Raw genomic sequence first — 17355 nt, forward strand, 5'->3', positions numbered from 1 at the left:
TAGAATATGGTGCTAGGCAAAAGTTTTCATATACTGCTGCACGGAGAAACAAAAATTGGAGGAGCTGGGATTTGAACCCAGGACTTTCTGCATGCGAAGCAGACACTCTACCACTGAGTTACACCCCCGCCAGAGCAAGTACATCTGGGAAGAGTCTCTCGTGGATCCTACTGTCATTATTTCTTAGGTTTGAACGGTACAGTAAGTGTTCGAGGAACCTATTCATGATAAGAGCTTAGCAGCGTCGACTCCGTGGCGCAACGGTAGCGCGTCTGACTCCAGATCAGAAGGTTGCGTGTTCAAATCACGTCGGGGTCACAGTGAAATTTTCGTTTACGGAAGCCATGGACGAGTATGTCAATTTAATCAGATACCAAACGATTACAGAGAACGGACGAACAGAACCTGCTTGAAAAAAGCTACTAGTGAATTTTCGCATTCTGACATTAAGGTGAAGGCGCCGACTCGCACTTTCTCCAGGCGCGAAGTGTCTAATATTTTTGTTATTTATATCGTTTAACGCTAATATATAACTGAGAGATAATGATTACGCAATATTTTGCTCGATTAGACGTCTTTAGCCAGACAGAGTATAACAATTTTCCTTAAGTTATGGGGATAGAAAGTTTGTGAAAGGGGGTATAGCTCAGTCGTAGAGCATTCGACTGCAGATCGAGAGGTCCCCGGTTCAATCCCGGGTGCCCCCTTCATTTTTCAGTATCTTGAAAAAACAAATAACGATTGTCGCATTTAGTTGCAAATACATGTTTGAAATGATTGAGATGCACTCCGCACGCCATACCGAAGGCTTTGGAGCAACATTTCAATGGGGGGATCGCAGGCCAGGGTCTTGCAGGTCATCGTCCTCCCGCTAAGGCGTCGAACTGTAAGAAATCCACTTGCTTGGGGAAGAATCTTGTACGCTGAATTTGATAGAATATGGTGCTAGGCAAAAGTTTTCATATACTGCTGCACGGAGAAACAAAAATTGGAGGAGCTGGGATTTGAACCCAGGACTTTCTGCATGCGAAGCAGACACTCTACCACTGAGTTACACCCCCGCCAGAGCAAGTACATCTGGGAAGAGTCTCTCGTGGATCCTACTGTCATTATTTCTTAGGTTTGAACGGTACAGTAAGTGTTCGAGGAACCTATTCATGATAAGAGCTTAGCAGCGTCGACTCCGTGGCGCAACGGTAGCGCGTCTGACTCCAGATCAGAAGGTTGCGTGTTCAAATCACGTCGGGGTCACAGTGAAATTTTCGTTTACGGAAGCCATGGACGAGTATGTCAATTTAATCAGATACCAAACGATTACAGAGAACGGACGAACAGAACCTGCTTGAAAAAAGCTACTAGTGAATTTTCGCATTCTGACATTAAGGTGAAGGCGCCGACTCGCACTTTCTCCAGGCGCGAAGTGTCTAATATTTTTGTTATTTATATCGTTTAACGCTAATATATAACTGAGAGATAATGATTACGCAATATTTTGCTCGATTAGACGTCTTTAGCCAGACAGAGTATAACAATTTTCCTTAAGTTATGGGGATAGAAAGTTTGTGAAAGGGGGTATAGCTCAGTCGTAGAGCATTCGACTGCAGATCGAGAGGTCCCCGGTTCAATCCCGGGTGCCCCCTTCATTTTTCAGTATCTTGAAAAAACAAATAACGATTGTCGCATTTAGTTGCAAATACATGTTTGAAATGATTGAGATGCACTCCGCACGCCATACCGAAGGCTTTGGAGCAACATTTCAATGGGGGGATCGCAGGCCAGGGTCTTGCAGGTCATCGTCCTCCCGCTAAGGCGTCGAACTGTAAGAAATCCACTTGCTTGGGGAAGAATCTTGTACGCTGAATTTGATAGAATATGGTGCTAGGCAAAAGTTTTCATATACTGCTGCACGGAGAAACAAAAATTGGAGGAGCTGGGATTTGAACCCAGGACTTTCTGCATGCGAAGCAGACACTCTACCACTGAGTTACACCCCCGCCAGAGCAAGTACATCTGGGAAGAGTCTCTCGTGGATCCTACTGTCATTATTTCTTAGGTTTGAACGGTACAGTAAGTGTTCGAGGAACCTATTCATGATAAGAGCTTAGCAGCGTCGACTCCGTGGCGCAACGGTAGCGCGTCTGACTCCAGATCAGAAGGTTGCGTGTTCAAATCACGTCGGGGTCACAGTGAAATTTTCGTTTACGGAAGCCATGGACGAGTATGTCAATTTAATCAGATACCAAACGATTACAGAGAACGGACGAACAGAACCTGCTTGAAAAAAGCTACTAGTGAATTTTCGCATTCTGACATTAAGGTGAAGGCGCCGACTCGCACTTTCTCCAGGCGCGAAGTGTCTAATATTTTTGTTATTTATATCGTTTAACGCTAATATATAACTGAGAGATAATGATTACGCAATATTTTGCTCGATTAGACGTCTTTAGCCAGACAGAGTATAACAATTTTCCTTAAGTTATGGGGATAGAAAGTTTGTGAAAGGGGGTATAGCTCAGTCGTAGAGCATTCGACTGCAGATCGAGAGGTCCCCGGTTCAATCCCGGGTGCCCCCTTCATTTTTCAGTATCTTGAAAAAACAAATAACGATTGTCGCATTTAGTTGCAAATACATGTTTGAAATGATTGAGATGCACTCCGCACGCCATACCGAAGGCTTTGGAGCAACATTTCAATGGGGGGATCGCAGGCCAGGGTCTTGCAGGTCATCGTCCTCCCGCTAAGGCGTCGAACTGTAAGAAATCCACTTGCTTGGGGAAGAATCTTGTACGCTGAATTTGATAGAATATGGTGCTAGGCAAAAGTTTTCATATACTGCTGCACGGAGAAACAAAAATTGGAGGAGCTGGGATTTGAACCCAGGACTTTCTGCATGCGAAGCAGACACTCTACCACTGAGTTACACCCCCGCCAGAGCAAGTACATCTGGGAAGAGTCTCTCGTGGATCCTACTGTCATTATTTCTTAGGTTTGAACGGTACAGTAAGTGTTCGAGGAACCTATTCATGATAAGAGCTTAGCAGCGTCGACTCCGTGGCGCAACGGTAGCGCGTCTGACTCCAGATCAGAAGGTTGCGTGTTCAAATCACGTCGGGGTCACAGTGAAATTTTCGTTTACGGAAGCCATGGACGAGTATGTCAATTTAATCAGATACCAAACGATTACAGAGAACGGACGAACAGAACCTGCTTGAAAAAAGCTACTAGTGAATTTTCGCATTCTGACATTAAGGTGAAGGCGCCGACTCGCACTTTCTCCAGGCGCGAAGTGTCTAATATTTTTGTTATTTATATCGTTTAACGCTAATATATAACTGAGAGATAATGATTACGCAATATTTTGCTCGATTAGACGTCTTTAGCCAGACAGAGTATAACAATTTTCCTTAAGTTATGGGGATAGAAAGTTTGTGAAAGGGGGTATAGCTCAGTCGTAGAGCATTCGACTGCAGATCGAGAGGTCCCCGGTTCAATCCCGGGTGCCCCCTTCATTTTTCAGTATCTTGAAAAAACAAATAACGATTGTCGCATTTAGTTGCAAATACATGTTTGAAATGATTGAGATGCACTCCGCACGCCATACCGAAGGCTTTGGAGCAACATTTCAATGGGGGGATCGCAGGCCAGGGTCTTGCAGGTCATCGTCCTCCCGCTAAGGCGTCGAACTGTAAGAAATCCACTTGCTTGGGGAAGAATCTTGTACGCTGAATTTGATAGAATATGGTGCTAGGCAAAAGTTTTCATATACTGCTGCACGGAGAAACAAAAATTGGAGGAGCTGGGATTTGAACCCAGGACTTTCTGCATGCGAAGCAGACACTCTACCACTGAGTTACACCCCCGCCAGAGCAAGTACATCTGGGAAGAGTCTCTCGTGGATCCTACTGTCATTATTTCTTAGGTTTGAACGGTACAGTAAGTGTTCGAGGAACCTATTCATGATAAGAGCTTAGCAGCGTCGACTCCGTGGCGCAACGGTAGCGCGTCTGACTCCAGATCAGAAGGTTGCGTGTTCAAATCACGTCGGGGTCACAGTGAAATTTTCGTTTACGGAAGCCATGGACGACTATGTCAATTTAATCAGATACCAAACGATTACAGAGAACGGACGAACAGAACCTGCTTGAAAAAAGCTACTAGTGAATTTTCGCATTCTGACATTAAGGTGAAGGCGCCGACTCGCACTTTCTCCAGGCGCGAAGTGTCTAATATTTTTGTTATTTATATCGTTTAACGCTAATATATAACTGAGAGATAATGATTACGCAATATTTTGCTCGATTAGACGTCTTTAGCCAGACAGAGTATAACAATTTTCCTTAAGTTATGGGGATAGAAAGTTTGTGAAAGGGGGTATAGCTCAGTCGTAGAGCATTCGACTGCAGATCGAGAGGTCCCCGGTTCAATCCCGGGTGCCCCCTTCATTTTTCAGTATCTTGAAAAAACAAATAACGATTGTCGCATTTAGTTGCAAATACATGTTTGAAATGATTGAGATGCACTCCGCACGCCATACCGAAGGCTTTGGAGCAACATTTCAATGGGGGGATCGCAGGCCAGGGTCTTGCAGGTCATCGTCCTCCCGCTAAGGCGTCGAACTGTAAGAAATCCACTTGCTTGGGGAAGAATCTTGTACGCTGAATTTGATAGAATATGGTGCTAGGCAAAAGTTTTCATATACTGCTGCACGGAGAAACAAAAATTGGAGGAGCTGGGATTTGAACCCAGGACTTTCTGCATGCGAAGCAGACACTCTACCACTGAGTTACACCCCCGCCAGAGCAAGTACATCTGGGAAGAGTCTCTCGTGGATCCTACTGTCATTATTTCTTAGGTTTGAACGGTACAGTAAGTGTTCGAGGAACCTATTCATGATAAGAGCTTAGCAGCGTCGACTCCGTGGCGCAACGGTAGCGCGTCTGACTCCAGATCAGAAGGTTGCGTGTTCAAATCACGTCGGGGTCTCAGTGAAATTTTCGTTTACGGAAGCCATGGACGAGTATGTCAATTTAATCAGATACCAAACGATTACAGAGAACGGACGAACAGAACCTGCTTGAAAAAAGCTACTAGTGAATTTTCGCATTCTGACATTAAGGTGAAGGCGCCGACTCGCACTTTCTCCAGGCGCGAAGTGTCTAATATTTTTGTTATTTATATCGTTTAACGCTAATATATAACTGAGAGATAATGATTACGCAATATTTTGCTCGATTAGACGTCTTTAGCCAGACAGAGTATAACAATTTTCCTTATGTTATGGGGATAGAAAGTTTGTGAAAGGGGGTATAGCTCAGTCGTAGAGCATTCGACTGCAGATCGAGAGGTCCCCGGTTCAATCCCGGGTGCCCCCTTCATTTTTCAGTATCTTGAAAAAACAAATAACGATTGTCGCATTTAGTTGCAAATACATGTTTGAAATGATTGAGATGCACTCCGCACGCCATACCGAAGGCTTTGGAGCAACATTTCAATGGGGGGATCGCAGGCCAGGGTCTTGCAGGTCATCGTCCTCCCGCTAAGGCGTCGAACTGTAAGAAATCCACTTGCTTGGGGAAGAATCTTGTACGCTGAATTTGATAGAATATGGTGCTAGGCAAAAGTTTTCATATACTGCTGCACGGAGAAACAAAAATTGGAGGAGCTGGGATTTGAACCCAGGACTTTCTGCATGCGAAGCAGACACTCTACCACTGAGTTACACCCCCGCCAGAGCAAGTACATCTGGGAAGAGTCTCTCGTGGATCCTACTGTCATTATTTCTTAGGTTTGAACGGTACAGTAAGTGTTCGAGGAACCTATTCATGATAAGAGCTTAGCAGCGTCGACTCCGTGGCGCAACGGTAGCGCGTCTGACTCCAGATCAGAAGGTTGCGTGTTCAAATCACGTCGGGGTCACAGTGAAATTTTCGTTTACGGAAGCCATGGACGAGTATGTCAATTTAATCAGATACCAAACGATTACAGAGAACGGACGAACAGAACCTGCTTGAAAAAAGCTACTAGTGAATTTTCGCATTCTGACATTAAGGTGAAGGCGCCGACTCGCACTTTCTCCAGGCGCGAAGTGTCTAATATTTTTGTTATTTATATCGTTTAACGCTAATATATAACTGAGAGATAATGATTACGCAATATTTTGCTCGATTAGACGTCTTTAGCCAGACAGAGTATAACAATTTTCCTTAAGTTATGGGGATAGAAAGTTTGTGAAAGGGGGTATAGCTCAGTCGTAGAGCATTCGACTGCAGATCGAGAGGTCCCCGGTTCAATCCCGGGTGCCCCCTTCATTTTTCAGTATCTTGAAAAAACTAATAACGATTGTCGCATTTAGTTGCAAATACATGTTTGAAATGATTGAGATGCACTCCGCACGCCATACCGAAGGCTTTGGAGCAACATTTCAATGGGGGGATCGCAGGCCAGGGTCTTGCAGGTCATCGTCCTCCCGCTAAGGCGTCGAACTGTAAGAAATCCACTTGCTTGGGGAAGAATCTTGTACGCTGAATTTGATAGAATATGGTGCTAGGCAAAAGTTTTCATATACTGCTGCACGGAGAAACAAAAATTGGAGGAGCTGGGATTTGAACCCAGGACTTTCTGCATGCGAAGCAGACACTCTACCACTGAGTTACACCCCCGCCAGAGCAAGTACATCTGGGAAGAGTCTCTCGTGGATCCTACTGTCATTATTTCTTAGGTTTGAACGGTACAGTAAGTGTTCGAGGAACCTATTCATGATAAGAGCTTAGCAGCGTCGACTCCGTGGCGCAACGGTAGCGCGTCTGACTCCAGATCAGAAGGTTGCGTGTTCAAATCACGTCGGGGTCACAGTGAAATTTTCGTTTACGGAAGCCATGGACGAGTATGTCAATTTAATCAGATACCAAACGATTACAGAGAACGGACGAACAGAACCTGCTTGAAAAAAGCTACTAGTGAATTTTCGCATTCTGACATTAAGGTGAAGGCGCCGACTCGCACTTTCTCCAGGCGCGAAGTGTCTAATATTTTTGTTATTTATATCGTTTAACGCTAATATATAACTGAGAGATAATGATTACGCAATATTTTGCTCGATTAGACGTCTTTAGCCAGACAGAGTATAACAATTTTCCTTAAGTTATGGGGATAGAAAGTTTGTGAAAGGGGGTATAGCTCAGTCGTAGAGCATTCGACTGCAGATCGAGAGGTCCCCGGTTCAATCCCAGGTGCCCCCTTCGTTTTTCAGTATCTTGAAAAAACAAATAACGATTGTCGCATTTAGTTGCAAATACATGTTTGAAATGATTGAGATGCACTCCGCACGCCATACCGAAGGCTTTGGAGCAACATTTCAATGGGGGGATCGCAGGCCAGGGTCTTGCAGGTCATCGTCCTCCCGCTAAGGCGTCGAACTGTAAGAAATCCACTTGCTTGGGGAAGAATCTTGTACGCTGAATTTGATAGAATATGGTGCTAGGCAAAAGTTTTCATATACTGCTGCACGGAGAAACAAAAATTGGAGGAGCTGGGATTTGAACCCAGGACTTTCTGCATGCGAAGCAGACACTCTACCACTGAGTTACACCCCCGCCAGAGCAAGTACATCTGGGAAGAGTCTCTCGTGGATCCTACTGTCATTATTTCTTAGGTTTGAACGGTACAGTAAGTGTTCGAGGAACCTATTCATGATAAGAGCTTAGCAGCGTCGACTCCGTGGCGCAACGGTAGCGCGTCTGACTCCAGATCAGAAGGTTGCGTGTTCAAATCACGTCGGGGTCACAGTGAAATTTTCGTTTACGGAAGCCATGGACGAGTATGTCAATTTAATCAGATACCAAACGATTACAGAGAACGGACGAACAGAACCTGCTTGAAAAAAGCTACTAGTGAATTTTCGCATTCTGACATTAAGGTGAAGGCGCCGACTCGCACTTTCTCCAGGCGCGAAGTGTCTAATATTTTTGTTATTTATATCGTTTAACGCTAATATATAACTGAGAGATAATGATTACGCAATATTTTGCTCGATTAGACGTCTTTAGCCAGACAGAGTATAACAATTTTCCTTAAGTTATGGGGATAGAAAGTTTGTGAAAGGGGGTATAGCTCAGTCGTAGAGCATTCGACTGCAGATCGAGAGGTCCCCGGTTCAATCCCGGGTGCCCCCTTCATTTTTCAGTATCTTGAAAAAACAAATAACGATTGTCGCATTTAGTTGCAAATACATGTTTGAAATGATTGAGATGCACTCCGCACGCCATACCGAAGGCTTTGGAGCAACATTTCAATGGGGGGATCGCAGGCCAGGGTCTTGCAGGTCATCGTCCACCCGCTAAGGCGTCGAACTGTAAGAAATCCACTTGCTTGGGGAAGAATCTTGTACGCTGAATTTGATAGAATATGGTGCTAGGCAAAAGTTTTCATATACTGCTGCACGGAGAAACAAAAATTGGAGGAGCTGGGATTTGAACCCAGGACTTTCTGCATGCGAAGCAGACACTCTACCACTGAGTTACACCCCCGCCAGAGCAAGTACATCTGGGAAGAGTCTCTCGTGGATCCTACTGTCATTATTTCTTAGGTTTGAACGGTACAGTAAGTGTTCGAGGAACCTATTCATGATAAGAGCTTAGCAGCGTCGACTCCGTGGCGCAACGGTAGCGCGTCTGACTCCAGATCAGAAGGTTGCGTGTTCAAATCACGTCGGGGTCACAGTGAAATTTTCGTTTACGGAAGCCATGGACGAGTATGTCAATTTAATCAGATACCAAACGATTACAGAGAACGGACGAACAGAACCTGCTTGAAAAAAGCTACTAGTGAATTTTCGCATTCTGACATTAAGGTGAAGGCGCCGACTCGCACTTTCTCCAGGCGCGAAGTGTCTAATATTTTTGTTATTTATATCGTTTAACGCTAATATATAACTGAGAGATAATGATTACGCAATATTTTGCTCGATTAGACGTCTTTAGCCAGACAGAGTATAACAATTTTCCTTAAGTTATGGGGATAGAAAGTTTGTGAAAGGGGGTATAGCTCAGTCGTAGAGCATTCGAGAGGTCCCCGGTTCAATCCCGGGTGCCCCCTTCATTTTTCAGTATCTTGAAAAAACAAATAACGATTGTCGCATTTAGTTGCAAATACATGTTTGAAATGATTGAGATGCACTCCGCACGCCATACCGAAGGCTTTGGAGCAACATTTCAATGGGGGGATCGCAGGCCAGGGTCTTGCAGGTCATCGTCCTCCCGCTAAGGCGTCGAACTGTAAGAAATCCACTTGCTTGGGGAAGAATCTTGTACGCTGAATTTGATAGAATATGGTGCTAGGCAAAAGTTTTCATATACTGCTGCACGGAGAAACAAAAATTGGAGGAGCTGGGATTTGAACCCAGGACTTTCTGCATGCGAAGCAGACACTCTACCACTGAGTTACACCCCCGCCAGAGCGAGTACATCTGGGAAGAGTCTCTCGTGGATACTACTGTCATTATTTCTTAGGTTTGAACGGTACAGTAAGTGTTCGAGGAACCTATTCATGATAAGAGCTTAGCAGCGTCGACTCCGTGGCGCAACGGTAGCGCGTCTGACTCCAGATCAGAAGGTTGCGTGTTCAAATCACGTCGGGGTCACAGTGAAATTTTCGTTTACGGAAGCCATGGACGAGTATGTCAATTTAATCAGATACCAAACGATTACAGAGAACGGACGAACAGAACCTGCTTGAAAAAAGCTACTAGTGAATTTTCGCATTCTGACATTAAGGTGAAGGCGCCGACTCGCACTTTCTCCAGGCGCGAAGTGTCTAATATTTTTGTTATTTATATCGTTTAACGCTAATATATAACTGAGAGATAATGATTACGCAATATTTTGCTCGATTAGACGTCTTTAGCCAGACAGAGTATAACAATTTTCCTTAAGTTATGGGGATAGAAAGTTTGTGAAAGGGGGTATAGCTCAGTCGTAGAGCATTCGACTGCAGATCGAGAGGTCCCCAGTTCAATCCCGGGTGCCCCCTTCATTTTTCAGTATCTTGAAAAAACAAATAACGATTGTCGCATTTAGTTGCAAATACATGTTTGAAATGATTGAGATGCACTCCGCACGCCATACCGAAGGCTTTGGAGCAACATTTCAATGGGGGGATCGCAGGCCAGGGTCTTGCAGGTCATCGTCCTCCCGCTAAGGCGTCGAACTGTAAGAAATCCACTTGCTTGGGGAAGAATCTTGTACGCTGAATTTGATAGAATATGGTGCTAGGCAAAAGTTTTCATATACTGCTGCACGGAGAAACAAAAATTGGAGGAGCTGGGATTTGAACCCAGGACTTTCTGCATGCGAAGCAGACACTCTACCACTGAGTTACACCCCCGCCAGAGCAAGTACATCTGGGAAGAGTCTCTCGTGGATCCTACTGTCATTATTTCTTAGGTTTGAACGGTACAGTAAGTGTTCGAGGAACCTATTCATGATAAGAGCTTAGCAGCGTCGACTCCGTGGCGCAACGGTAGCGCGTCTGACTCCAGATCAGAAGGTTGCGTGTTCAAATCACGTCGGGGTCACAGTGAAATTTTCGTTTACGGAAGCCATGGACGAGTATGTCAATTTAATCAGATACCAAACGATTACAGAGAACGGACGAACAGAACCTGCTTGAAAAAAGCTACTAGTGAATTTTCGCATTCTGACATTAAGGTGAAGGCGCCGACTCGCACTTTCTCCAGGCGCGAAGTGTCTAATATTTTTGTTATTTATATCGTTTAACGCTAATATATAACTGAGAGATAATGATTACGCAATATTTTGCTCGATTAGACGTCTTTAGCCAGACAGAGTATAACAATTTTCCTTATGTTATGGGGATAGAAAGTTTGTGAAAGGGGGTATAGCTCAGTCGTAGAGCATTCGACTGCAGATCGAGAGGTCTCCGGTTCAATCCCGGGTGCCCCCTTCATTTTTCAGTATCTTGAAAAAACAAATAACGATTGTCGCATTTAGTTGCAAATACATGTTTGAAATGATTGAGATGCACTCCGCACGCCATACCGAAGGCTTTGGAGCAACATTTCAATGGGGGGATCGCAGGCCAGGGTCTTGCAGGTCATCGTCCTCCCGCTAAGGCGTCGAACTGTAAGAAATCCACTTGCTTGGGGAAGAATCTTGTACGCTGAATTTGATAGAATATGGTGCTAGGCAAAAGTTATCATATACTGCTGCACGGAGAAACAAAAATTGGAGGAGCTGGGATTTGAACCCAGGACTTTCTGCATGCGAAGCAGACACTCTACCACTGAGTTACACCCCCGCCAGAGCAAGTACATCTGGGAAGAGTCTCTCGTGGATCCTACTGTCATTATTTCTTAGGTTTGAACGGTACAGTAAGTGTTCGAGGAACCTATTCATGATAAGAGCTTAGCAGCGTCGACTCCGTGGCGCAACGGTAGCGCGTCTGACTCCAGATCAGAAGGTTGCGTGTTCAAATCACGTCGGGGTCACAGTGAAATTTTCGTTTACGGAAGCCATGGACGAGTATGTCAATTTAATCAGATACCAAACGATTACAGAGAACGGACGAACAGAACCTGCTTGAAAAAAGCTACTAGTGAATTTTCGCATTCTGACATTAAGGTGAAGGCGCCGACTCGCACTTTCTCCAGGCGCGAAGTGTCTAATATTTTTGTTATTTATATCGTTTAACGCTAATATATAACTGAGAGATAATGATTACGCAATATTTTGCTCGATTAGACGTCTTTAGCCAGACAGAGTATAACAATTTTCCTTATGTTATGGGGATAGAAAGTTTGTGAAAGGGGGTATAGCTCAGTCGTAGAGCATTCGACTGCAGTTCGAGAGGTCCCCGGTTCAATCCCGGGTGCCCCCTTCATTTTTCAGTATCTTGAAAAAACAAATAACGATTGTCGCATTTAGTTGCAAATACATGTTTGAAATGATTGAGATGCACTCCGCACGCCATACCGAAGGCTTTGGAGCAACATTTCAATGGGGGGATCGCAGGCCAGGGTCTTGCAGGTCATCGTCCTCCCGCTAAGGCGTCGAACTGTAAGAAATCCACTTGCTTGGGGAAGAATCTTGTACGCTGAATTTGATAGAATATGGTGCTAGGCAAAAGTTTTCATATACTGCTGCACGGAGAAACAAAAATTGGAGGAGCTGGGATTTGAACCCAGGACTTTCTGCATGCGAAGCAGACACTCTACCACTGAGTTACACCCCCGCCAGAGCAAGTACATCTGGGAAGAGTCTCTCGTGGATCCTACTGTCATTATTTCTTAGGTTTGAACGGTACAGTAAGTGTTCGAGGAACCTATTCATGATAAGAGCTTAGCAGCGTCGACTCCGTGGCGCAACGGTAGCGCGTCTGACTCCAGATCAGAAGGTTGCGTGTTCAAATCACGTCGGGGTCACAGTGAAATTTTCGTTTACGGAAGCCATGGACGAGTATGTCAATTTAATCAGATACCAAACGATTACAGAGAACGGACGAACAGAACCTGCTTGAAAAAAGCTACTAGTGAATTTTCGCATTCTGACATTAAGGTGAAGGCGCCGACTCGCACTTTCTCCAGGCGCGAAGTGTCTAATATTTTTGTTATTTATATCGTTTAACGCTAATATATAACTGAGAGATAATGATTACGCAATATTTTGCTCGATTAGACGTCTTTAGCCAGACAGAGTATAACAATTTTCCTTAAGTTATGGGGATAGAAAGTTTGTGAAAGGGGGTATAGCTCAGTCGTAGAGCATTCGACTGCAGATCGAGAGGTCCCCGGTTCAATCCCGGGTGCCCCCTTCATTTTTCAGTATCTTGAAAAAACTAATAACGATTGTCGCATTTAGTTGCAAATACATGTTTGAAATGATTGAGATGCACTCCGCACGCCATACCGAAGGCTTTGGAGCAACATTTCAATGGGGGGATCGCAGGCCAGGGTCTTGCAGGTCATCGTCCTCCCGCTAAGGCGTCGAACTGTAAGAAATCCACTTGCTTGGGGAAGAATCTTGTACGCTGAATTTGATAGAATATGGTGCTAGGCAAAAGTTTTCATATACTGCTGCACGGAGAAACAAAAATTGGAGGAGCTGGGATTTGAACCCAGGACTTTCTGCATGCGAAGCAGACACTCTACCACTGAGTTACACCCCCGCCAGAGCAAGTACATCTGGGAAGAGTCTCTCGTGGATCCTACTGTCATTATTTCTTAGGTTTGAACGGTACAGTAAGTGTTCGAGGAACCTATTCATGATAAGAGCTTAGCAGCGTCGACTCCGTGGCGCAACGGTAGCGCGTCTGACTCCAGATCAGAAGGTTGCGTGTTCAAATCACGTCGGGGTCACAGTGAAATTTTCGTTTACGGAAGCCATGGACGAGTATGTCAATTTAATCAGATACCAAACGATTACAGAGAACGGACGAACAGAACCTGCTTGAAAAAAGCTACTAGTGAATTTTCGCATTCTGACATTAAGGTGAAGGCGCCGACTCGCACTTTCTCCAGGCGCGAAGTGTCTAATATTTTTGTTATTTATATCGTTTAACGCTAATATATAACTGAGAGATAATGATTACGCAATATTTTGCTCGATTAGACGTCTTTAGCCAGACAGAGTATAACAATTTTCCTTAAGTTATGGGGATAGAAAGTTTGTGAAAGGGGGTATAGCTCAGTCGTAGAGCATTCGACTGCAGATCGAGAGGTCCCCGGTTCAATCCCAGGTGCCCCCTTCATTTTTCAGTATCTTGAAAAAACAAATAACGATTGTCGCATTTAGTTGCAAATACATGTTTGAAATGATTGAGATGCACTCCGCACGCCATACCGAAGGCTTTGGAGCAACATTTCAATGGGGGGATCGCAGGCCAGGGTCTTGCAGGTCATCGTCCTCCCGCTAAGGCGTCGAACTGTAAGAAATCCACTTGCTTGGGGAAGAATCTTGTACGCTGAATTTGATAGAATATGGTGCTAGGCAAAAGTTTTCATATACTGCTGCACGGAGAAACAAAAATTGGAGGAGCTGGGATTTGAACCCAGGACTTTCTGCATGCAAAGCAGACACTCTACCACTGAGTTACACCCCCGCCAGAGCGAGTACATCTGGGAAGAGTCTCTCGTGGATCCTACTGTCATTATTTCTTAGGTTTGAACGGTACAGTAAGTGTTCGAGGAACGTATTCATGATAAGAGCTTAGCAGCGTCGACTCCGTGGCGCAACGGTAGCGCGTCTGACTCCAGATCAGAAGGTTGCGTGTTCAAATCACGTCGGGGTCACAGTGAAATTTTCGTTTACGGAAGCCATGGACGAGTATGTCAATTTAATCAGATACCAAACGATTACAGAGAACGGACGAACAGAACCTGCTTGAAAAAAGCTACTAGTGAATTTTCGCATTCTGACATTAAGGTGAAGGCGCCGACTCGCACTTTCTCCAGGCGCGAAGTGTCTAATATTTTTGTTATTTATATCGTTTAACGCTAATATATAACTGAGAGATAATGATTACGCAATATTTTGCTCGATTAGACGTCTTTAGCCAGACAGAGTATAACAATTTTCCTTAAGTTATGGGGATAGAAAGTTTGTGAAAGGGGGTATAGCTCAGTCGTAGAGCATTCGACTGCAGATCGAGAGGTCCCCGGTTCAATCCCGGGTGCCCCCTTCATTTTTCAGTATCTTGAAAAAACAAATAACGATTGTCGCATTTAGTTGCAAATACATGTTTGAAATGATTGAGATGCACTCCGCACGCCATACCGAAGGCTTTGGAGCAACATTTCAATGGGGGGATCGCAGGCCAGGGTCTTGCAGGTCATCGTCCTCCCGCTAAGGCGTCGAACTGTAAGAAATCCACTTGCTTGGGGAAGAATCTTGTACGCTGAATTTGATAGAATATGGTGCTAGGCAAAAGTTTTCATATACTGCTGCACGGAGAAACAAAAATTGGAGGAGCTGGGATTTGAACCCAGGACTTTCTGCATGCGAAGCAGACACTCTACCACTGAGTTACACCCCCGCCAGAGCAAGTACATCTGGGAAGAGTCTCTCGTGGATCCTACTGTCATTATTTCTTAGGTTTGAACGGTACAGTAAGTGTTCGAGGAACCTATTCATGATAAGAGCTTAGCAGCGTCGACTCCGTGGCGCAACGGTAGCGCGTCTGACTCCAGATCAGAAGGTTGCGTGTTCAAATCACGTCGGGGTCACAGTGAAATTTTCGTTTACGGAAGCCATGGACGAGTATGTCAATTTAATCAGATACCAAACGATTACAGAGAACGGACGAACAGAACCTGCTTGAAAAAAGCTACTAGTGAATTTTCGCATTCTGACATTAAGGTGAAGGCGCCGACTCGCACTTTCTCCAGGCGCGAAGTGTCTAATATTTTTGTTATTTATATCGTTTAACGCTAATATATAACTGAGAGATAATGATTACGCAATATTTTGCTCGATTAGACGTCTTTAGCCAGACAGAGTATAACAATTTTCCTTAAGTTATGGGGATAGAAAGTTTGTGAAAGGGGGTATAGCTCAGTCGTAGAGCATTCGAGAGGTCCCCGGTTCAATCCCGGGTGCCCCCTTCATTTTTCAGTATCTTGAAAAAACAAATAACGATTGTCGCATTTAGTTGCAAATACATGTTTGAAATGATTGAGATGCACTCCGCACGCCATACCGAAGGCTTTGGAGCAACATTTCAATGGGGGGATCGCAGGCCAGGGTCTTGCAGGTCATCGTCCTCCCGCTAAGGCGTCGAACTGTAAGAAATCCACTTGCTTGGGGAAGAATCTTGTACGCTGAATTTGATAGAATATGGTGCTAGGCAAAAGTTTTCATATACTGCTGCACGGAGAAACAAAAATTGGAGGAGCTGGGATTTGAACCCAGGACTTTCTGCATGCGAAGCAGACACTCTACCACTGAGTTACACCCCCGCCAGAGCAAGTACATCTGGGAAGAGTCTCTCGTGGATCCTACTGTCATTATTTCTTAGGTTTGAACGGTACAGTAAGTGTTCGAGGAACCTATTCATGATAAGAGCTTAGCAGCGTCGACTCCGTGGCGCAACGGTAGTGCGTCTGACTCCAGATCAGAAGGTTGCGTGTTCAAATCACGTCGGGGTCACAGTGAAATTTTCGTTTACGGAAGCCATGGACGAGTATGTCAATTTAATCAGATACCAAACGATTACAGAGAACGGACGAACAGAACCTGCTTGAAAAAAGCTACTAGTGAATTTTCGCATTCTGACATTAAGGTGAAGGCGCCGACTCGCACTTTCTCCAGGCGCGAAGTGTCTAATATTTTTGTTATTTATATCGTTTAACGCTAATATATAACTGAGAGATAATGATTACGCAATATTTTGCTCGATTAGACGTCTTTAGCCAGACAGAGTATAACAATTTTCCTTAAGTTATGGGGATAGAAAGTTTGTGAAAGGGGGTATAGCTCAGTCGTAGAGCATTCGAGAGGTCCCCGGTTCAATCCCGGGTGCCCCCTTCATTTTTCAGTATCTTGAAAAAACAAATAACGATTGTCGCATTTAGTTGCAAATACATGTTTGAAATGATTGAGATGCACTCCGCACGCCATACCGAAGGCTTTGGAGCAACATTTCAATGGGGGGATCGCAGGCCAGGGTCTTGCAGGTCATCGTCCTCCCGCTAAGGCGTCGAACTGTAAGAAATCCCACTTGCTTGGGGAAGAATCTTGTACGCTGAATTTGATAGAATATGGTGCTAGGCAAAAGTTTTCATATACTGCTGCACGGAGAAACATAAATTGGAGGAGCTGGGATTTGAACCCAGGACTTTCTGCATGCGAAGCAGACACTCTACCACTGAGTTACACCCCCGCCAGAGCAAGTACATCTGGGAAGAGTCTCTCGTGGATCCTACTGTCATTATTTCTTAGGTTTGAACGGTACAGTAAGTGTTCGAGGAACCTATTCATGATAAGAGCTTAGCAGCGTCGACTCTGTGGCGCAACGGTAGCGCGTCTGACTCCAGATCAGAAGGTTGCGTGTTCAAATCACGTCGGGGTCACAGTGAAATTTTCGTTTACGGAAGCCATGGACGAGTATGTCAATTTAATCAGATACCAAACGATTACAGAGAACGGACGAACAGAACCTGCTTGAAAAAAGCTACTAGTGAATTTTCGCATTCTGACATTAAGGTGAAGGCGCCGACTCGCACTTTCTCCAGGCGCGAAGTGTCTAATATTTTTGTTATTTATATCGTTTAACGCTAATATATAACTGAGAGATAATGATTACGCAATATTTTGCTCGATTAGACGTCTTTAGCCAGACAGAGTA

The 17355-nt window shown here is 44.6% G+C and overlaps 53 non-coding genes across 53 annotated transcripts; 34 read left to right on the forward strand and 19 right to left on the reverse strand.

The window, feature by feature from the left end:
- Positions 1 to 56: 56 nt before the first annotated feature.
- Positions 57 to 128, reverse strand: Trnaa-cgc (transfer RNA alanine (anticodon CGC)). Its single transcript has one exon. It is a non-coding gene; the product is annotated as a tRNA-Ala (tRNA).
- Positions 129 to 246: 118 nt separating this feature from the next.
- Positions 247 to 318, forward strand: Trnaw-cca (transfer RNA tryptophan (anticodon CCA)). Its single transcript has one exon. It is a non-coding gene; the product is annotated as a tRNA-Trp (tRNA).
- A 317-nt stretch (positions 319 to 635) lies between these two features.
- Positions 636 to 707, forward strand: Trnac-gca (transfer RNA cysteine (anticodon GCA)). The gene has a single exon. It is a non-coding gene; the product is annotated as a tRNA-Cys (tRNA).
- Positions 708 to 989: 282 nt separating this feature from the next.
- Positions 990 to 1061, reverse strand: Trnaa-cgc (transfer RNA alanine (anticodon CGC)). The gene has a single exon. It is a non-coding gene; the product is annotated as a tRNA-Ala (tRNA).
- A 118-nt stretch (positions 1062 to 1179) lies between these two features.
- Positions 1180 to 1251, forward strand: Trnaw-cca (transfer RNA tryptophan (anticodon CCA)). The gene has a single exon. It is a non-coding gene; the product is annotated as a tRNA-Trp (tRNA).
- A 317-nt stretch (positions 1252 to 1568) lies between these two features.
- Positions 1569 to 1640, forward strand: Trnac-gca (transfer RNA cysteine (anticodon GCA)). Its single transcript has one exon. It is a non-coding gene; the product is annotated as a tRNA-Cys (tRNA).
- A 282-nt stretch (positions 1641 to 1922) lies between these two features.
- On the reverse strand, positions 1923 to 1994 carry Trnaa-cgc (transfer RNA alanine (anticodon CGC)). The gene has a single exon. It is a non-coding gene; the product is annotated as a tRNA-Ala (tRNA).
- A 118-nt stretch (positions 1995 to 2112) lies between these two features.
- Positions 2113 to 2184, forward strand: Trnaw-cca (transfer RNA tryptophan (anticodon CCA)). Its single transcript has one exon. It is a non-coding gene; the product is annotated as a tRNA-Trp (tRNA).
- A 317-nt stretch (positions 2185 to 2501) lies between these two features.
- Positions 2502 to 2573, forward strand: Trnac-gca (transfer RNA cysteine (anticodon GCA)). Its single transcript has one exon. It is a non-coding gene; the product is annotated as a tRNA-Cys (tRNA).
- A 282-nt stretch (positions 2574 to 2855) lies between these two features.
- On the reverse strand, positions 2856 to 2927 carry Trnaa-cgc (transfer RNA alanine (anticodon CGC)). The gene has a single exon. It is a non-coding gene; the product is annotated as a tRNA-Ala (tRNA).
- A 118-nt stretch (positions 2928 to 3045) lies between these two features.
- Positions 3046 to 3117, forward strand: Trnaw-cca (transfer RNA tryptophan (anticodon CCA)). The gene has a single exon. It is a non-coding gene; the product is annotated as a tRNA-Trp (tRNA).
- Positions 3118 to 3434: 317 nt separating this feature from the next.
- Positions 3435 to 3506, forward strand: Trnac-gca (transfer RNA cysteine (anticodon GCA)). Its single transcript has one exon. It is a non-coding gene; the product is annotated as a tRNA-Cys (tRNA).
- A 282-nt stretch (positions 3507 to 3788) lies between these two features.
- Positions 3789 to 3860, reverse strand: Trnaa-cgc (transfer RNA alanine (anticodon CGC)). Its single transcript has one exon. It is a non-coding gene; the product is annotated as a tRNA-Ala (tRNA).
- Positions 3861 to 3978: 118 nt separating this feature from the next.
- On the forward strand, positions 3979 to 4050 carry Trnaw-cca (transfer RNA tryptophan (anticodon CCA)). Its single transcript has one exon. It is a non-coding gene; the product is annotated as a tRNA-Trp (tRNA).
- A 317-nt stretch (positions 4051 to 4367) lies between these two features.
- Positions 4368 to 4439, forward strand: Trnac-gca (transfer RNA cysteine (anticodon GCA)). The gene has a single exon. It is a non-coding gene; the product is annotated as a tRNA-Cys (tRNA).
- Positions 4440 to 4721: 282 nt separating this feature from the next.
- On the reverse strand, positions 4722 to 4793 carry Trnaa-cgc (transfer RNA alanine (anticodon CGC)). The gene has a single exon. It is a non-coding gene; the product is annotated as a tRNA-Ala (tRNA).
- A 118-nt stretch (positions 4794 to 4911) lies between these two features.
- On the forward strand, positions 4912 to 4983 carry Trnaw-cca (transfer RNA tryptophan (anticodon CCA)). The gene has a single exon. It is a non-coding gene; the product is annotated as a tRNA-Trp (tRNA).
- Positions 4984 to 5300: 317 nt separating this feature from the next.
- On the forward strand, positions 5301 to 5372 carry Trnac-gca (transfer RNA cysteine (anticodon GCA)). The gene has a single exon. It is a non-coding gene; the product is annotated as a tRNA-Cys (tRNA).
- Positions 5373 to 5654: 282 nt separating this feature from the next.
- On the reverse strand, positions 5655 to 5726 carry Trnaa-cgc (transfer RNA alanine (anticodon CGC)). Its single transcript has one exon. It is a non-coding gene; the product is annotated as a tRNA-Ala (tRNA).
- A 118-nt stretch (positions 5727 to 5844) lies between these two features.
- Trnaw-cca (transfer RNA tryptophan (anticodon CCA)) lies at positions 5845 to 5916 on the forward strand. The gene has a single exon. It is a non-coding gene; the product is annotated as a tRNA-Trp (tRNA).
- Positions 5917 to 6233: 317 nt separating this feature from the next.
- On the forward strand, positions 6234 to 6305 carry Trnac-gca (transfer RNA cysteine (anticodon GCA)). Its single transcript has one exon. It is a non-coding gene; the product is annotated as a tRNA-Cys (tRNA).
- Positions 6306 to 6587: 282 nt separating this feature from the next.
- Positions 6588 to 6659, reverse strand: Trnaa-cgc (transfer RNA alanine (anticodon CGC)). Its single transcript has one exon. It is a non-coding gene; the product is annotated as a tRNA-Ala (tRNA).
- Positions 6660 to 6777: 118 nt separating this feature from the next.
- Trnaw-cca (transfer RNA tryptophan (anticodon CCA)) lies at positions 6778 to 6849 on the forward strand. Its single transcript has one exon. It is a non-coding gene; the product is annotated as a tRNA-Trp (tRNA).
- A 317-nt stretch (positions 6850 to 7166) lies between these two features.
- Positions 7167 to 7238, forward strand: Trnac-gca (transfer RNA cysteine (anticodon GCA)). The gene has a single exon. It is a non-coding gene; the product is annotated as a tRNA-Cys (tRNA).
- A 282-nt stretch (positions 7239 to 7520) lies between these two features.
- Trnaa-cgc (transfer RNA alanine (anticodon CGC)) lies at positions 7521 to 7592 on the reverse strand. Its single transcript has one exon. It is a non-coding gene; the product is annotated as a tRNA-Ala (tRNA).
- Positions 7593 to 7710: 118 nt separating this feature from the next.
- Trnaw-cca (transfer RNA tryptophan (anticodon CCA)) lies at positions 7711 to 7782 on the forward strand. The gene has a single exon. It is a non-coding gene; the product is annotated as a tRNA-Trp (tRNA).
- Positions 7783 to 8099: 317 nt separating this feature from the next.
- Trnac-gca (transfer RNA cysteine (anticodon GCA)) lies at positions 8100 to 8171 on the forward strand. The gene has a single exon. It is a non-coding gene; the product is annotated as a tRNA-Cys (tRNA).
- Positions 8172 to 8453: 282 nt separating this feature from the next.
- Trnaa-cgc (transfer RNA alanine (anticodon CGC)) lies at positions 8454 to 8525 on the reverse strand. The gene has a single exon. It is a non-coding gene; the product is annotated as a tRNA-Ala (tRNA).
- A 118-nt stretch (positions 8526 to 8643) lies between these two features.
- On the forward strand, positions 8644 to 8715 carry Trnaw-cca (transfer RNA tryptophan (anticodon CCA)). The gene has a single exon. It is a non-coding gene; the product is annotated as a tRNA-Trp (tRNA).
- Positions 8716 to 9375: 660 nt separating this feature from the next.
- Positions 9376 to 9447, reverse strand: Trnaa-cgc (transfer RNA alanine (anticodon CGC)). The gene has a single exon. It is a non-coding gene; the product is annotated as a tRNA-Ala (tRNA).
- Positions 9448 to 9565: 118 nt separating this feature from the next.
- Trnaw-cca (transfer RNA tryptophan (anticodon CCA)) lies at positions 9566 to 9637 on the forward strand. Its single transcript has one exon. It is a non-coding gene; the product is annotated as a tRNA-Trp (tRNA).
- A 317-nt stretch (positions 9638 to 9954) lies between these two features.
- Positions 9955 to 10026, forward strand: Trnac-gca (transfer RNA cysteine (anticodon GCA)). The gene has a single exon. It is a non-coding gene; the product is annotated as a tRNA-Cys (tRNA).
- A 282-nt stretch (positions 10027 to 10308) lies between these two features.
- Trnaa-cgc (transfer RNA alanine (anticodon CGC)) lies at positions 10309 to 10380 on the reverse strand. The gene has a single exon. It is a non-coding gene; the product is annotated as a tRNA-Ala (tRNA).
- A 118-nt stretch (positions 10381 to 10498) lies between these two features.
- Positions 10499 to 10570, forward strand: Trnaw-cca (transfer RNA tryptophan (anticodon CCA)). The gene has a single exon. It is a non-coding gene; the product is annotated as a tRNA-Trp (tRNA).
- Positions 10571 to 10887: 317 nt separating this feature from the next.
- Trnac-gca (transfer RNA cysteine (anticodon GCA)) lies at positions 10888 to 10959 on the forward strand. Its single transcript has one exon. It is a non-coding gene; the product is annotated as a tRNA-Cys (tRNA).
- Positions 10960 to 11241: 282 nt separating this feature from the next.
- Trnaa-cgc (transfer RNA alanine (anticodon CGC)) lies at positions 11242 to 11313 on the reverse strand. The gene has a single exon. It is a non-coding gene; the product is annotated as a tRNA-Ala (tRNA).
- Positions 11314 to 11431: 118 nt separating this feature from the next.
- On the forward strand, positions 11432 to 11503 carry Trnaw-cca (transfer RNA tryptophan (anticodon CCA)). The gene has a single exon. It is a non-coding gene; the product is annotated as a tRNA-Trp (tRNA).
- A 317-nt stretch (positions 11504 to 11820) lies between these two features.
- Trnac-gca (transfer RNA cysteine (anticodon GCA)) lies at positions 11821 to 11892 on the forward strand. The gene has a single exon. It is a non-coding gene; the product is annotated as a tRNA-Cys (tRNA).
- Positions 11893 to 12174: 282 nt separating this feature from the next.
- Positions 12175 to 12246, reverse strand: Trnaa-cgc (transfer RNA alanine (anticodon CGC)). Its single transcript has one exon. It is a non-coding gene; the product is annotated as a tRNA-Ala (tRNA).
- A 118-nt stretch (positions 12247 to 12364) lies between these two features.
- On the forward strand, positions 12365 to 12436 carry Trnaw-cca (transfer RNA tryptophan (anticodon CCA)). The gene has a single exon. It is a non-coding gene; the product is annotated as a tRNA-Trp (tRNA).
- Positions 12437 to 12753: 317 nt separating this feature from the next.
- Positions 12754 to 12825, forward strand: Trnac-gca (transfer RNA cysteine (anticodon GCA)). The gene has a single exon. It is a non-coding gene; the product is annotated as a tRNA-Cys (tRNA).
- A 282-nt stretch (positions 12826 to 13107) lies between these two features.
- On the reverse strand, positions 13108 to 13179 carry Trnaa-cgc (transfer RNA alanine (anticodon CGC)). The gene has a single exon. It is a non-coding gene; the product is annotated as a tRNA-Ala (tRNA).
- Positions 13180 to 13297: 118 nt separating this feature from the next.
- On the forward strand, positions 13298 to 13369 carry Trnaw-cca (transfer RNA tryptophan (anticodon CCA)). The gene has a single exon. It is a non-coding gene; the product is annotated as a tRNA-Trp (tRNA).
- A 317-nt stretch (positions 13370 to 13686) lies between these two features.
- On the forward strand, positions 13687 to 13758 carry Trnac-gca (transfer RNA cysteine (anticodon GCA)). The gene has a single exon. It is a non-coding gene; the product is annotated as a tRNA-Cys (tRNA).
- Positions 13759 to 14040: 282 nt separating this feature from the next.
- On the reverse strand, positions 14041 to 14112 carry Trnaa-ugc (transfer RNA alanine (anticodon UGC)). Its single transcript has one exon. It is a non-coding gene; the product is annotated as a tRNA-Ala (tRNA).
- A 118-nt stretch (positions 14113 to 14230) lies between these two features.
- Positions 14231 to 14302, forward strand: Trnaw-cca (transfer RNA tryptophan (anticodon CCA)). Its single transcript has one exon. It is a non-coding gene; the product is annotated as a tRNA-Trp (tRNA).
- A 317-nt stretch (positions 14303 to 14619) lies between these two features.
- Positions 14620 to 14691, forward strand: Trnac-gca (transfer RNA cysteine (anticodon GCA)). The gene has a single exon. It is a non-coding gene; the product is annotated as a tRNA-Cys (tRNA).
- Positions 14692 to 14973: 282 nt separating this feature from the next.
- Positions 14974 to 15045, reverse strand: Trnaa-cgc (transfer RNA alanine (anticodon CGC)). The gene has a single exon. It is a non-coding gene; the product is annotated as a tRNA-Ala (tRNA).
- A 118-nt stretch (positions 15046 to 15163) lies between these two features.
- Trnaw-cca (transfer RNA tryptophan (anticodon CCA)) lies at positions 15164 to 15235 on the forward strand. Its single transcript has one exon. It is a non-coding gene; the product is annotated as a tRNA-Trp (tRNA).
- A 660-nt stretch (positions 15236 to 15895) lies between these two features.
- On the reverse strand, positions 15896 to 15967 carry Trnaa-cgc (transfer RNA alanine (anticodon CGC)). The gene has a single exon. It is a non-coding gene; the product is annotated as a tRNA-Ala (tRNA).
- A 118-nt stretch (positions 15968 to 16085) lies between these two features.
- Trnaw-cca (transfer RNA tryptophan (anticodon CCA)) lies at positions 16086 to 16157 on the forward strand. The gene has a single exon. It is a non-coding gene; the product is annotated as a tRNA-Trp (tRNA).
- Positions 16158 to 16818: 661 nt separating this feature from the next.
- On the reverse strand, positions 16819 to 16890 carry Trnaa-cgc (transfer RNA alanine (anticodon CGC)). The gene has a single exon. It is a non-coding gene; the product is annotated as a tRNA-Ala (tRNA).
- Positions 16891 to 17008: 118 nt separating this feature from the next.
- Positions 17009 to 17080, forward strand: Trnaw-cca (transfer RNA tryptophan (anticodon CCA)). The gene has a single exon. It is a non-coding gene; the product is annotated as a tRNA-Trp (tRNA).
- Positions 17081 to 17355: the final 275 nt, after the last annotated feature.

Source organism: Schistocerca gregaria, chromosome 3, assembly GCF_023897955.1.
Source record: "Schistocerca gregaria isolate iqSchGreg1 chromosome 3, iqSchGreg1.2, whole genome shotgun sequence".
Taxonomy (NCBI): domain Eukaryota; kingdom Metazoa; phylum Arthropoda; class Insecta; order Orthoptera; family Acrididae; genus Schistocerca; species Schistocerca gregaria.